Genomic DNA, 14,686 nt, shown 5'->3' with positions numbered 1-14,686 from the left:
GTGCTACTGAGGATTTGTTCATAAAGTCTTTTCCTATGCCAATGTCTTCCAGAGTTCTGCCTAACTTATCTTTCAGCAAGTTTAGTGTTTCTGTTTTAATATTTAGATCTTTAATCCACTTGGATTTTAATTTAGTGCATGGTGAAAGATAAGGGTCTAGTTTTAATCTTTGGCAGGTTGAGATCCAGTTTTTCCAACACCATTTATTAAAGAGGCTATCTTTCCTCCAGTGGGGATGGTCAGCTCCTTTGTCAAAGATGAGGTAGCTGAGTACATCTGGAGTTGTTGTTGTGTCTTCCAGTCTGCTCCACTGATCCTCAGGTCTGCTTCTTTGCCAGCATCATGCTGTTTTTATCACAGTGGCTTTGTAGTATAGTTTCAAATTGGGAATGTTATACCCACTGCCATGTGTCTGTTGCCTAGCATAATAGCATTGTTATTTGTTATTTATATGCTATATATTTCTGTGTCACAGATGATATATTGAAACACAATTTGAATCACCTCAAAACCCTTTCTTACCTCTAATTGGAGAAGAAAAATCTAGTTTCCTCTTTTCTCTTTAGCAATCACAATCTAGGCTTATGCCTATGTAAAACATTAGTTATCAGATTCTTGCATCATTATTAACCATGTATGATCTCCATAGTGGTATTTTTGAGAAGAAAGTAAGCAAGATAAGATTAATAATGGATCTGAAATAATTTTAATGTGATATTTTACTTCAGAAGGAAAATGGAATAGAGCTGAAAATCACATAGAAATAGTCATTTGTTAAGATACTTCACTAAAACAAGATCTTCTCAAGAACTGAGGGTTCATCTTGTGCCAAACTGTATGGCGAGGGCGTGGAAAGCATCTGACTGGTAGTGGGGCTCAGATTACATAGAACTGCCAATGAGGACTGGCAGACCTTTCAGTACTACTCCTACAACTTGCACATAAAGATCTTGTGCCAGTCACTTTTGTGAGCCGATTGAATCAAAGTCACAAAAGTAGCATTTCTGTACCTAGAAACCACAAAGAAGGCTCTGGTAGCAGGTACTGATTGTCCAATCTCTTGGAAGGTTATAGCCTTCCTGGATATTTCTGTGAAAAATCTAAGTGCATCTTGGGGATATTTATTAGTAGTGGAGGACCACCCCAGATTCTTATTCTCTCTCATTTACTTCTCAGGAAAAGGGGTAACATCTGGTTCTAGTGTGTTCTTGGGCTCTGTCCGTTCTCATCTTTCTGTCCCACAGTGGTGGCTTGCTGTTTGACTGTGTCTCTGTATGGCATCATTGAAATGATCATGGAGGCTGCCACCCAGGACCTGAAAATCAGCCCATACTCAGTGTCAGCAGTAACAAAGGTCTTACAGTAATACAAAAGCACATCCTCATTTGCACTTCTACTTTTCATGGCTTTAATCACTTGTAGCCAGATATCATATGAAATAATCAATGAAAAATTCAGGAAATAAACATTTCATAGATTTTTAAATTCTAAGCTTTGGATAGGGTGATAATCATGTCATCCCACTCCATCCTAACGGGATGCAAATCATCCCTTTGCCCAGTATTCTCAGTGTGTTACCTGGCCATCTGTCACTTGGTACCCATCTCAGTGATCACATTTACTGTTGGATGTTGCAGTTGTGTTCACGTAACCCAGATTTTACTTAATAGTAACCTTATTTTACTTGATAAACTGCCTGAAGGATGATATAAAGAAGGAACCATACATAAAATATGGAATGACAAATTAATATTGGTGCCATCTGGTAGGAGAAAATACTATGGGTAGTGTTTGGTATTATCCTGGGTTTTGGGCATACACTGTGAATCTTAGAATATACCCTTGTGGATGAGGTAAAGACTATTGATTCCACCTGTTTGATTCTACATTTACCAGTAGTACTGTTTTCAGTTGATGTCCAAAACCAGACAAATTTTTCACACCACCCCAAATTTTCCTTTTAATCCCATCTCCCAGAGATAAACAGTGTTAAACATCTCAGTGTATAAAATGTTTCTTTTGTGCCTGCATGTGTTTGTGTCCTTATGTAAGTGGAATCATACTGATTATAAAATTTCTCTTTCGGCTTTTTTCTTTTTTCTTTAGGATGCCAAAAAATGTAAAGACAACTCCTAGACAATGATTGCTTTGCAGTTCTCTTTTAAAAGCTGCATCAACTCCAAAATTTGATGAAAATGGTGCATGTCTAATGCTCATTAAGAGAGCCTCACACCCTTTTGTCAGTAGATTTTCAGCACTAGCATCCTCTAAAGCAAGTAGCACTGCTACCTCTGGCAGATTCTGTTGTATTGTAGTAACCCAGGGCTGAGTGAACTGCAGGTCAAATCTGCCCTCTCCCATCTCCCCACCCCTGCCTGTTTTGCTATGGTTGACTAGTTATAAATGGTATGTGTGTCTTTAAGAAGTTGTTTTAAGTCATGTAACATAGATCTGTGTGCCTATAAAGCTTAAAATATTTAATATCTAGCCCTTTCCATGAAAACTTTGTCAACCTCTCTCATTACCCAATAATTACATTTGAATTTATTATGAATATTTGAAAATATCCATCTACTTGATGAGATAAAGTATATATGTGTGAACAGTGCTTTAGAAGAAGAGCATGTAAGCAAAGACCTAACTGCATCACCTCAGAATATGCGGGTTGAGGGTGCTAATCCTGAGATCATGAGTGGTGGCTCTCTCTTGAAAGGAGTAGCTTTTCAGGGTGGAATATATGATATATGTATATATATATTCTTTTCAGTTGAAGGGGAAGGGGTGAGATTGAGCATTTGAAACCAATACTCCCAGGAAGATACCACTTAGAAATGTCTCAGGTTGGTATGATGAGAATGAGATTCAGAACCCAGTGAAGATACTTTGCTAAGTATTTTTTTTGAATGTCTTTCTTCATACATAACTTTTTATCTTATCTTTACATTATCTTGCATTATTACCAATCAGAACAGCGTAATCTACATTTAACACTTTATAAAAATAAACTAAATATACTAATGTCATCATTTTAGTCTTGATTTGAAATGTCTTACACTTTGCTAAGTATTTACTCACAGTGTCCCGTTTACTTTTGGAATCAACCTTACCAAGTGTGTGTTAGGCAAGGAAATTGAGGTCCTGTAGGTTTGGGCAATCTTCTCTCGGTCACATAGCCAGTCAATAGAATCCAGAGGTGAAAAGAGATCTGATGCTAACTATGCTATTTTGTCTGCACCATCTATAGGTTTTCTCTGTGTGTGGTAAATATTTCTGTGATGTTGTCACACTAAATGGTTACCTCTGGTTAGAAGGTGAAACTGTTCATTAATTCCAGGTACATTTCATTCTCTACTGTGATTTGAAAGCCATTCCCAGGTATGTTCCTGCTTTCTTCGATGCTTTCCTCTCCCCTCTCTTCCTGTTTCACGCTCAGCCTTCCTGGATGTCACAGGCACGGTGTTCTTTCTAGTGTCTAAGTACCACTGAATACTGCTTCCTCTCCCAGGGATGCCCTCCCCATTTTCTGTACCCAGAAACTCTTACATATTCTCCAAAGACCATCACAATTGTCACATCCTCTTTAGTGTCGCTTCTGACTCCTCCAAACAGTTATATAAGATCCTCTGAAGGCACCAAAGTTGATACTTTATATATGTATATTCTGATAGTAAAGAATTTGGGACCTTTCTTCCTCTGTGACTGAATTCCTAGAATCAAGGAAGGTGAAGGTTCCGTGCTATGACCTCAACACTCAGTACAAATCCTGAGGTTTTCCTTAGATGGTGTTGACTCCATAAATGAGAGAAGAGATGAAGTAAGAAAGAATGAATGAATGATGAGGGTTGTCTTCTCATCCAGATGCAGTGCTTGGGTCTTCTAGCCCCTGCAGAACTCAGTGTGTCCCCAGGTCAGCAGAATCTGCTATACGCTACTAACATCCTGTAGGTAAGATACGTGATCCATGCTGACCCATTGTTTCACTTGCATCTTCAAACAGTTTGGGATTCATCCTAGTTTATGTAGGGGCTGAATACAAGGATCTAAATGAAAAGGATTTTATGCGACATCATGTTTTTGCCAACTATACAATTTGGTGACATCATAACATTTACTGTTATCTTACATTACCCTCCTGAAACCCCAGCATACTCAGGATGAGTCTAGGTCTGTTGCTCTCCATGAGCTGGACAGGTCAGTGCTGGACAAGGCTCCAGTGAGATTTAACCCTTTGGTAGCCATATTGACTACAAACAGTTCTTACTCCAATGTTTTGCTCCCCTTCAAAACCCTAAGAGAGTCCTACTTACTTTTCTCTTGCTGCTGAGACAAACTACTCAACACCCAAATTTATAGGAAGAAAGATTTATTTAGCTCACAGTCTGTAGAGATTTCAGTCCATAGTTGGCTGGCTCCAAGGCAGGGTAGCATGGAAGTCAGATATCACAGAGGAGAAACACTTCATTGCACACAGAAGGCAGCAAAAGTGACAAGGAACCTTAACAGCGTTTTTCTGCCCCTTTTATCTTTTCCAGACTAATGAGGATGGGTGGTACTCATATCCTTGATCTTAGTGCCCTTGATCCTAGTGATGCATTCTGAATTAATTCCAACCTCACACACTCTAGATCCAGCCACATCTGAAAAAGCCCCCCCCCCATGACTACATGCTGCTTTGAGAGGACAGCTAGACACAAACTATAACAGGTTCTTTAGCTTGGTGTGATATTTTTTGCCCTAGTATGCAAGTGACCACATGAAGAAAGTCTTTTACAACCCTGTTATAAGTGAATCTGAGGAACTATCAGATGGTTATGAAAACATTGTTGATTGGCTTTCTTTGATACCATTCACAGAGCAGGTCACTGAGGCTTACTTGATTTACAGGGTATTCAGTAACAGGGTGATGAAAATTCTCTGTTTTTCCAGTTGTGCCATCTCTGTAGTGTCTAATCTGGTTCTCCTCTGCCTTTGTTGGTTTCTAGAGAGGAACAATGGCATAGAGCACGGTGCAGTGTCTGCATGAAAACTCAGTACACCCAAGCCCATATAAATATTGCATTGTTTTAAATTTTCATAAACTGTAATCCATAATGGCTCCCAAAACACCAACTAGTTTCTCTCCACCACATATCATGTATTTTTAACTGTCTATAATTACACCATTAAACAGTAGGCTATTGGGGCTCACTGGAGTCATTAGCTCAAAATCTTTCAACTTTCATAACCTGGCACTGGGGATAATTGTTACAAGTCTGTCCACCAGGGTGCCTCAGTGCAGCCTCTCTTCCTCATTGGGGTGCAAGCCCCACCTAGGCTTGGACACGGCCAAGGAGTAAGAAGGGTGAGAACTCAAGCACAGCTTTGGAAACTAGGAAGGGCTCTCAACAGGAGCAGATAGACGAGAACGGGCATTTCTTTTCTGTCCCCTTCCTCCTTACCTGTGAGTGGTCTTTTAGTCAAAGAGAACTAAAGATGCCCCTCTTTGGCACACTCACTGTGCTATAACTCTGACATGTTCTGTGCAAAGCCTTGTTTTGGTCTACTACGTGTTATTTCTGTGATACAAACCCATATGTCGTGGTTTTGATTGAAAGCTTCTTCCAATAGACTTACGTGTTAAAGACTTTGTCCTTAATGCTGTTTGGAAGTGGGGCTTTGGGGGAGGGATTAGATTGGGAGGGCTCTGATCTCATCAGTGGATTACTCAATCAATGGGTTCATAATTGGAGGTGTTGTTGGAAACTGTAGGAGGGGTGGAAGCTGTAGGGGTGGGGCCTAGAAAGTAGTCGCCAGCACCCCCCTTCCTTTTTGGCTTTCGTGAGTGAGCACCTTTTTCTTGCTGTGTTCTCTCTTCCATGGTGTTCTGCCTCACTGCCGGACCAGAAAGAATGGAGCTAGGTGACCATGGACTGAAACCTCTTTCTGAAACTATGAGCCAAAGCAAACCTTACCTCTATAAGTTGATTTCTCAGGTTATTTATTACAGTGAAAGCTGACTCGCACACCGTATAAATAAGTACAGTTATCTTTTGGTACCTTTAGAGAATGGGTTCCAGGACCTTTTGGACATCAAAATCTGTGGCTGCTGAAGCCCCTTATGTCAAAAAATTTCCATATGAACTACATACACCGCATACATTAATTCATCTTTAGATTACTTATGACATCTAATACAATGTTAATATCATTATGCTACATTATTTAGGGAATAATGACAAGAAAAGTAGTTTGTACATGCAGTATGGACTGTTATTTTTCAGAATATTTTTGTTCAGTTTTTTATTGAATCTATACCTGTGAAACCCACAGATACAGAGAACCAACTGAATTATCTCAAGATATCACATAGGTCAGATGTGGTCAACACAAAATGAGGTCTTGAAAACAGTGATAGAATTCTGAAGTGTATGTGCTGAGAATGACACGTAGCACATTTTAGATTGGGATCAAAAATTTTTTGGTGGTGTTTTTTAATGTATTTATTGCACACTTCCCTTCATTTAAAACTGCTAGATGGCTCTCTCTGAAATGTTTCTCCCACGTCAGTATCACATTGAGAAAGAGAATTTCTTTCATGATATATTCATCTCTACCCGCCTATAGCATTTTACAGTGTGTTTCCCAGTAGAGATAAGTTGAGTAATAATGACCACACTATAAATACGTATTCTATCCTGTGAATTAACATTTTGAATTTCAGTATACACACACACACACACACACACACACACACACACACTGTAACAAGAAATGAAGACAGTGGTTTTATAGTGGCATTTACACTCACTTAGATGAAAGCATCTGTAACTACAAAAGGTCCAGTTCTGCTGTTGATCAATGAAACCAGTAATGCGAGAGATAGAGTAATGGGGAAGAAAGAACTTTATTGGCAACAAACTGGCAAGCTTGGGACCTGAGAAGGATACATTTGAGTCGTTTATAGACAAATGGATGAATCTTGAGACTATAATATTGAGTGAAATAAATCAGACACACAAGCTTAAATGTCACATGATTTTCTTATATGAGAAACCCAAAATATAAATAAGGAGCAAAATAAAAGACATATAATAAGAAATAGGGAGATAGATATTTTTGCTAAAGGGAAGGGGGACCAAGAGATGAGAGATGAAAAAAGGAATTAAGATGCATTATGTACTTATACCAAGTCCCCATGAGGAATTTAATCCTTATGTACTGTAAACATGTGCTAATGAAATTTAAAAGAATAGTCATCTTGCTTAATGGTTATATAGGGATTTTGAAGAGATATGTGTTTAAAGTCTTAGAAAAAGGGATGGTGTTGTCATAAATTCTACAGTGGTCTGCTTTTTTGACCCATAGGGTGCTGTTATTTTATCATCACTCAGTGCTCTGGGTTCTGTAACTCATAGTACAAGCTACTGATTAGAAAGTCCCTTACTTTCAGGAATAGCTGACCTTGCCTTTTATAATACAGAACAGAGAAGAAAACAAAAGGCAACTCTTGCTGTAGAAAGGTTTTGACCCTTTAAGGAATTTCAATCACTGGTGCCACCTACAGCAGAGCTAATGGAAAACTAATGCTATATAATTTAGTTGTGTGATCTCCAAAATAAGTGATTTTTAAAAGTCAACTGAAAGAGGGTTTTATGTGACCCACCACCCCGTTGTAGGATGGAAAATAGGCTGATACTGTGTTTTTTGGCAGCTTCGGGAAAATTCACTGTTAGACAGAGAACTTTGACAAATACTGAGTAATATTATTGAGACATCATACCCAAAACCAACAACCCTGAGGAGGAAAGGTTTTTTTGTTTTTGTTTTTTTTTTTCTTTTTTTCAGCTCAGTTTGTAGAGGTTTTAGTCCGAAGTGTACTGGCTCCAAAGCAGAACGGCCTGGAAGAGGAGAACGGGCACATGGCATGGTGCTGGGAAACAGAAATCAAAGGAGGAAGGGAGTTAGACCCTTCCAGGCCCCCTCGTCGTGGCCTGCATCCTACACCGACCGAGCTTCACCTCCTCATGCCACACTTAGCCATCCCTGCACCAGCAGACTAATCCACTGACGAGCGTCGTGCATCCGCCATCCCGTCAGCTCCCCACAGCCCCAGCTATGAGCACATGAGGCTCTAGGGAACATCCAGATATAAACCATAACAAAATTATTTTAGATCTTAATGTGTAAGTATGTAGAGGTAAAATAACTTGATGACACTATCTACCAGAATATTAACAATGACTTGGAATTTTCAATGGTGAAATTCCCAAAGTTCTTCCAAGCACTTTGCTTTTATGTTTCATATTTTCTAAAGTAATCATGTATTAGTTTTTTGAAAGCAAAATATCCATAAAAGATAGTTTTATACAAAATGACCAACGATGAAGGATGGTCCCTATAAAAAGTTTAGGATGACTTTCTGCTGGGAAAATAATTTTATTCTAGTGAAATTTCTGCTGAGTTGGCTTTAAATTATGAATTTCACCTATTTTATGCATGTTCAACTTTTAAAATCTTTCTTAGCCAGAATATTGTGTATAATTGAATCTTTTTTCAGTTAATTTCATCTTGTTCATGGTTAACCAGAAAATCTTCCATTGCAACCCTTCTCAATCTCCAAGTCCCCTTTGCTGCTAGGGCCCGTCCAGACTTAGGAATATAATTGAATCTTCCTTTGATGATTCAGTGTGTTGCAGGACCTCGGGGCTGTAATGCTGACCATCAATTATCATTGTAGAGGACAAAAGATATAGATGTGGAAGATACAGAATAATGAGCTGAATGTAAAATGATTCCAGGATAGCCTCTGGAAATTACTTTGCTGAATAAATCCTCGGTGTCAGTGAGTTTTTGTTGTGTGTCTTTTTTCTTCTCCAAAGCTTTCTTAGTTCAGGCATATAGGAAAGAACTAATCCCATGATTTGAGCTTTCCAGTTAATAAGAGCCTTGTAACTTCAGATAATGATTCCAAGCCTTCCATTTCTTTTTTATCCCATATAAAAATAGAAAATCATGTTGTTTCGAGTCTGCTTCTCTGTGTGCTTCTATGAGCTCAGACTGTCCATATCGGTCCATATGTATTTGCTGAGCCAGACTGAGGATATTTCAAGGAGCTGGGAGACCCCAAACAGTCTGTCAATCTTTGTAGGCCCAAGTCTTCACCCAGGTATTTTGTCAGTTTGAAGTTCATAGGAAAGCTACATAAAGGGAAGATAAATTATAAAAAGATAGCCAGTAGTGTCAGTGGGAGGGGTAGATGGGTGAGAGGTTACCTCCATCCCTACCCTCTCCTCCCCAACTCACCATCCAATAGTTCAGGTTCCTAGGGAATTGCCCCATCCAGAGCTGACTCTGTCAAGGACCAGAAAACTCTAAGTTCCAGAGTGTATTCAATAAGGTATTATCATTCTGAGCTGCTGTTTATCACCACCTTCCTGACTAGTATGAAGCAGTTTGATTTGCAAGTGTGCTGAGATACTGATTTCCTTTAACCTTCAGAGTTCCTGGGGAATTTACCTGTGTCCCACGCATCTTCTCTGGGTTACCATGTTTAGAATGCTGACATCTTCCCTTTTTATGCAAAGCTGGGAAGCATTGATCACAGTTTCTAAAAGGCTACCCAGCATTTCCGCTGCAAGAGAAAGTATCTGACAAAGTTCCGGGTCAAGTATATATGAGGCTTAGCGCTCTCTGGAGACTTGCATTTTAAAGCTGAGAAACCTGAGCCCAAAATGACATAACCAGCTGGTGACAGAAGTGGGACCAGTATGGTGGTCTCTTAGCTCATTTTTTCGTCTTTCACAGGAGATGAAAATACTCAGGTGAAGGTAATGGTTTTGTTGTTGTCGTCGTTTGTTTACACATAAAAGCATTATTTAATGGATGAGATAGAAAATGTCCTGCCCTAGTAGGAGAAGTGGGAAGGGTAGGAGAAAGGAAAGAAGGGAAAAGAAAAAATATGAGAAAAGGAAAAAATGTAAGCAAAGTCTTTGCAAATAGGGAAGGGAGGGCAGGGGAATGGGGAAAAATGAGAACCAAGACCTGTCATGTAAAGGTACAAGGTCCCAATGATGAGTGTAACTGTACTGTGTACTTAAAAAGTACAAATAAACTTAATGAGAAAAAAGAAAGAGAGAGAGAGAGAGAGAGGGAGGAAATGTCCTGCCCTGTATTCATGTTCTGTGTCTGAGTTTTGGAGAGTCGGTCTTCTCTAGGCTTCACTTTAAGGGTGAAGACATTGAGAATTCTTTTAAAATATACAGAAGCTATCCAGAGTAGCAAAAGCTAAAGGGGAACAATGTGTAGATATTTTAATAGCTGGATAATGAGAAATCTGGGTTTGTACACAGCTTTCTTCCTCCCAGGCTTGCCTGCCTCTGTGTTTGCTGTGCCACTGTATTTGGGAAGAACATCCTTATATTAAGAGCAACTATTCTGTCTCATTATCAAGGTTTGTTTTTTGTTGGCAGGAAAAAAGAGCTAAAATATGTAGATAGTGAGAAGCCTCTTTTTCTAGCTTCATCAGCAAGAGATTCTTTGTGAAGATTCACCATCTGGAAGGCAGGAAGTTGTTAGATGGCCTTTCCTTACTGCCAGCATCCAAGCTTCTGGAACAGGGTCAATAAGTAAAATCCTAAGGAGGAGAAGCAAGCGTGGGTCTAAAATTACATGTCTGTCTGCTTCTCTTTTCTGGTCCAGTGAGGAAAAGTAGAAGTATCTGAGTTGAATTTAGTCCATACACATTGCTCTTAGAACCCAAAAGACAGGCTGATTCAATGCTTGTGAGGAATAGAGTGTGTGTTGGTATGGATTCTAACAACTCTTTGTGCAGTAACTGTCAGATTGCACTGCCATTCAAAAGCATGACAAGCACAGCTCTAGCTTTATAAATACACGACTATCGCTCACTACCATCTACTTTCTTTTTGATGTTGAGTTTAACTGATTTGAGTTGCTTTTCTAAAATAAGATTTTCTTGTTTTTATCCTTGAGTTTATTGGTACTTTTTAGGTATACAGTACAGTTACATTCATTACTGAGATCTTGTACCTTTATATGACAGATCTTGGTTCTCATTTTTCCCCATATCCCTGCCCTCCTTTCACCCAATCCATCCTTCCCTATTTTAAAATAAGATTTTCTAAAAAAGTCGAACTTGTGCTTAGTATCTAAAGAACTAGACTTCTGTTTGGCTACCCAATAGTTTTTTTTTTCCTTTTCTTCTTCTGATTTAAAGTAAAAAATAAAAACAAAAACAAAAATGTAAAAAAAAAAAAGGGCCGGGGATTTAGCTCAGCAGTGCTGCCACCTGCCTCACAAGCGGAAGGTCCTGTTTAACCCCCAGTGCCAAATATTAAAAAAAAAAGAAAGAAAAGTAAAAGGACCTATATGTAGATAAGAATGTAGCCTTTTAAACCTAAATTCCCTGCTGGGCATGGTGACACACGCCTGTAATCCCAGCACTTGGGAGGCTGAGGCAGGAGAATTGCTGTGAGTTTGAGACCAGCCTGGGCTACATAGTGAGTTCCAGGTCAGCCTCAACTACATAGTGAGACTCTTTCTAAAAAAATTCCATGCTTTGTATTATTCAGTATATAGCATACATAGAAGTAAATTAAGGAGTAAAAACAGTAAGGAGGTTTTAAAATTTATATTTTAATTTATACTCCCAAAATTTAATTTTATGTGAACTTCTGTATTAATAAATACACAAAGTTTTATAAATACTACCACTCTTAGAATAGAGAAAATTTACATTTTTCCAACAAGATCAGTTTCACTAGCTTTCTTCTGATTAGTGTTTACATGGGTATATAATTTCCCATCTGTTTACTTATAACTTTTTTTCTATCATTATAATTAAAATGGTTTACTTACATAATTGGGGCTGTCTGTGCTAAGGCGACCATTTCCTTCATTGTTATGTTAAGATTATTTACTTTAATGTAATTATGGGCTTATATGGATTTAGGGCTTTTGTTTTATTTTTGGTTTGGTCCCCTATCATTTACTTTTCTGTTTTGTTCTCCCTCCCTTTTCTCCCTTTCTTTTGGATTGTTTAGCATTTTTAAATTTAGCGAGTTTTTCTCCATATAGACTTGATCAGTGATATCATGAAAGATTACCCTGTACATACCTAATTTTTCATAGTTGTTTAGATTTAGATTTTACCCCTTATGTAGTGCACAGACATTTTTAACCAAGCAAGTCCTTTACGCTCTCTGCTGTCACTGTTATAAGTATTCTTTGTTCCTTCATGGACAAATCCATCAAAGTTATATAGGTTTTGCTTTCAGAAGCCATGCATATTTTCAGCCTATAAGGAAGAATAAGCCCAGATAGTTATCATTTCTGTTCCTCTTATTCCCAGTGTTTCAAGTTAACCTGTCTTCTTCTCCCATCTTCCTGAAGTACTTCTTAAAGAACAGGTGTTCTGCCAATAAGTTCTCTTAGTTTTCTTTACTTGAGATGTGTTGATTTTATTCCCAAAACGTACTTTCATTGGAAAAAGAATTCTAGATTAACAGGTTTTTTTCTTCTACTCCTTTAAAAATACTGTTACACAATGTTTGACCGCTACGATTTCTGATTAAAAATTCACAATTATTTAAATTGTTGAATCATTCAAAAATTTAATATTTTTTTCCTCTAGCTGATTTTGTTGTTCCTTGCTCCTTGCTGAACTTCTTAAACCTGAACATTTGTGTCTTTTTCCAAATTTGGTATGTGTGCAGCCATTATTTCTTTAAAATTATTTTTCTCTTTCAGTCTCTTCATTCTCGTTGACCTTAGGGGTTGACCTTAGGATATTGTTCCACATATTTCTAGGGCTGTTGTTTGTGATCTGATTGTTTAAAAGAGGTACTTCAATTGATCAATATTAAAGTTTATCAATTTCTTGCTATCCACTGTCCTTTTCTTCAGAGCAGGTTTTATTTATTGCATTTTTAATTCTGTGATTTCCATTTTAAATGATTTTTAATTTACTGAAAAGTTCTATTTTACCATTCATTTCAAGAGTGTTTGTCCTTTCTGGAATATAATTACAAAAGATGTTTAAAATTCTTTGGCTAGGGCTGGGGATTTAGCTCAGTGGTTCTGCCACCTGCCTCACAAGGAGTTCAATCCCTGGTACAGGAAAGAAAAATCTTTGGCTATATTTCTAACAAATGTGTCATTTTATTATATGTATACATTACTTTTTCTTTTGAGAGTTAGCTTTTCCTCAGTAAAGCAAAAAAAATACTGAGTAGATTTGGATAGTATATGGGCCATTTTGAAGATTACGAAACGTTGGACTCTAATTTTAATTTTGAAATTTAGATTCTTTTTTTTTTTTTTTTTGGTACTGGGGATCGAACTCAGGTCCTTGTGCTTGCAAGGTGGGGGGTGGAATGAGTGAGCTAAATCCCCGGCCCTCTAAATTAGATTCTTTAAGCTTAAAAATTTGGACCTGAGTCTTAGTTTCCCTGCTGGTGAACGCTAGTTCCAGTGTGAGGTTAGGCCTGAGAGATTTTGTGCTACTACTAGAATGGCCTAGAATGTGCATCTACCCAGCAGCCAGGTGGGAGCTGGACAGTGGCCTACATCCTGGTCTTGTTTTCAAAGCTCTTTGTTGTACTGTTTCAAGCCAGTCACAGAGGACTTGATACCAAGGACTAGGGGACCCCCTTTTCTACCTTTATCTTCTCTACAATTTTTCTCATATTCTCCAGCTCTGAGGAGTTCCTTTCTCTGGTCTGGCTACAAAGTCAGGTGTGAAGCCTCACTCCACTGCTGCATGTTTTGCGTGAGTAGGTCTGCCTCCATCATAAAGGGAACTAGAAAAGAGGGAAAATACACCACAGTGATTCTCTTCACATTCTTCTAACCTCGGAGAATACCCCTTTCTCACTTTCGCTGGTGAGAAAGAAGGGTTTCTCCTCACTTTCTTAGTTATATGGGTGATCGTTTTCCAGGTAAGAGTGCCTTCTCCTCACAGGACTTTTCTTGACTCGGGACTTGGTAGAAGAAGGACACAGGCAAGATTCACCTCATCCACTCTCTGGCCAACAGAGAGCCGACTTCCTGTTTTCTGGGCAAAATGGGTGGTTTCTCTTGATTTTCTGACGGTGCCAGATATACAATTTGAAAACTCCTGGTATTCTGAAGTGCAAGCCAGGAAATGTACCAGGAACAAATAAGCAAGCCACTCACTGTCTCATGACTCATTGTTTAACTTCTCACCCTCCCCAATCCACTTTTATTATTTTAGTTTCAGAGTTTTCAAATAGTTTCTATTTGTCTTCTGTTTTAGTTGCTTTGTGGTAATTATCAGGGCAGAGTGTGCTTTCTCCATTTTATTTAGAATTAGAGGCCCTCCTGGTTTTCAAAAGTATATTATTTTGAGGCTTCTCTTCCTATTCCTGTGTTTTTTAGTAATTTATAAAATACCATAGAGTTCTGCCTAACTTATCTTCCAGCAAGTTTAGTGTTTCTTTTTTAATATTTAAATTTTAATCCACTTGGATTTTAGTTTAGTGCATGGTGAAAGATAAGGGTCTAGTTTTAATCTTTGAATTGCATTGACTGTATAGCAGTTTTGGTAGCATGTCTGTTTTAACTATGTTGATTCTTCCTACCCAGGAGCAGGGGATATCTTTCCATTTTCTTATATCCTCTTCGATCTCTTTTTTCAGAGTCCTATAGTTGTCAGTGTGTAAAACTC

At 38.3% G+C, this 14,686-nt stretch overlaps 1 protein-coding gene across 4 annotated transcripts in view; it reads left to right on the top strand.

The window, feature by feature from the left end:
• The window catches only part of Nckap5 (NCK associated protein 5), an 855,349-nt gene that overhangs the window by 454,523 nt on the left and 386,140 nt on the right, over positions 1-14,686 (top strand). The window contains exon 1 of one of the 4 annotated variants that reach the window (XM_033757254.1): positions 3,924-3,945. The exons of the other annotated variants lie outside the window; for them this stretch is intronic. The gene's annotated coding sequence lies outside the window, so the exon portion shown is untranslated. Of the gene's footprint in view, positions 1-3,923; positions 3,946-14,686 lie in introns of those variants that run through there. 4 annotated transcript variants of the gene reach the window in all.

The sequence above is a fragment of the Fukomys damarensis genome, unplaced genomic scaffold, assembly GCF_012274545.1.
Source record: "Fukomys damarensis isolate Sample0158 unplaced genomic scaffold, DMR_v1.0_HiC HiC_scaffold_29, whole genome shotgun sequence".
In the NCBI taxonomy this organism is placed as follows: domain Eukaryota; kingdom Metazoa; phylum Chordata; class Mammalia; order Rodentia; family Bathyergidae; genus Fukomys; species Fukomys damarensis.
Note: the sequence above shows the minus strand (reverse complement) of the source record. Positions and strands in the feature narration are given on the sequence as shown.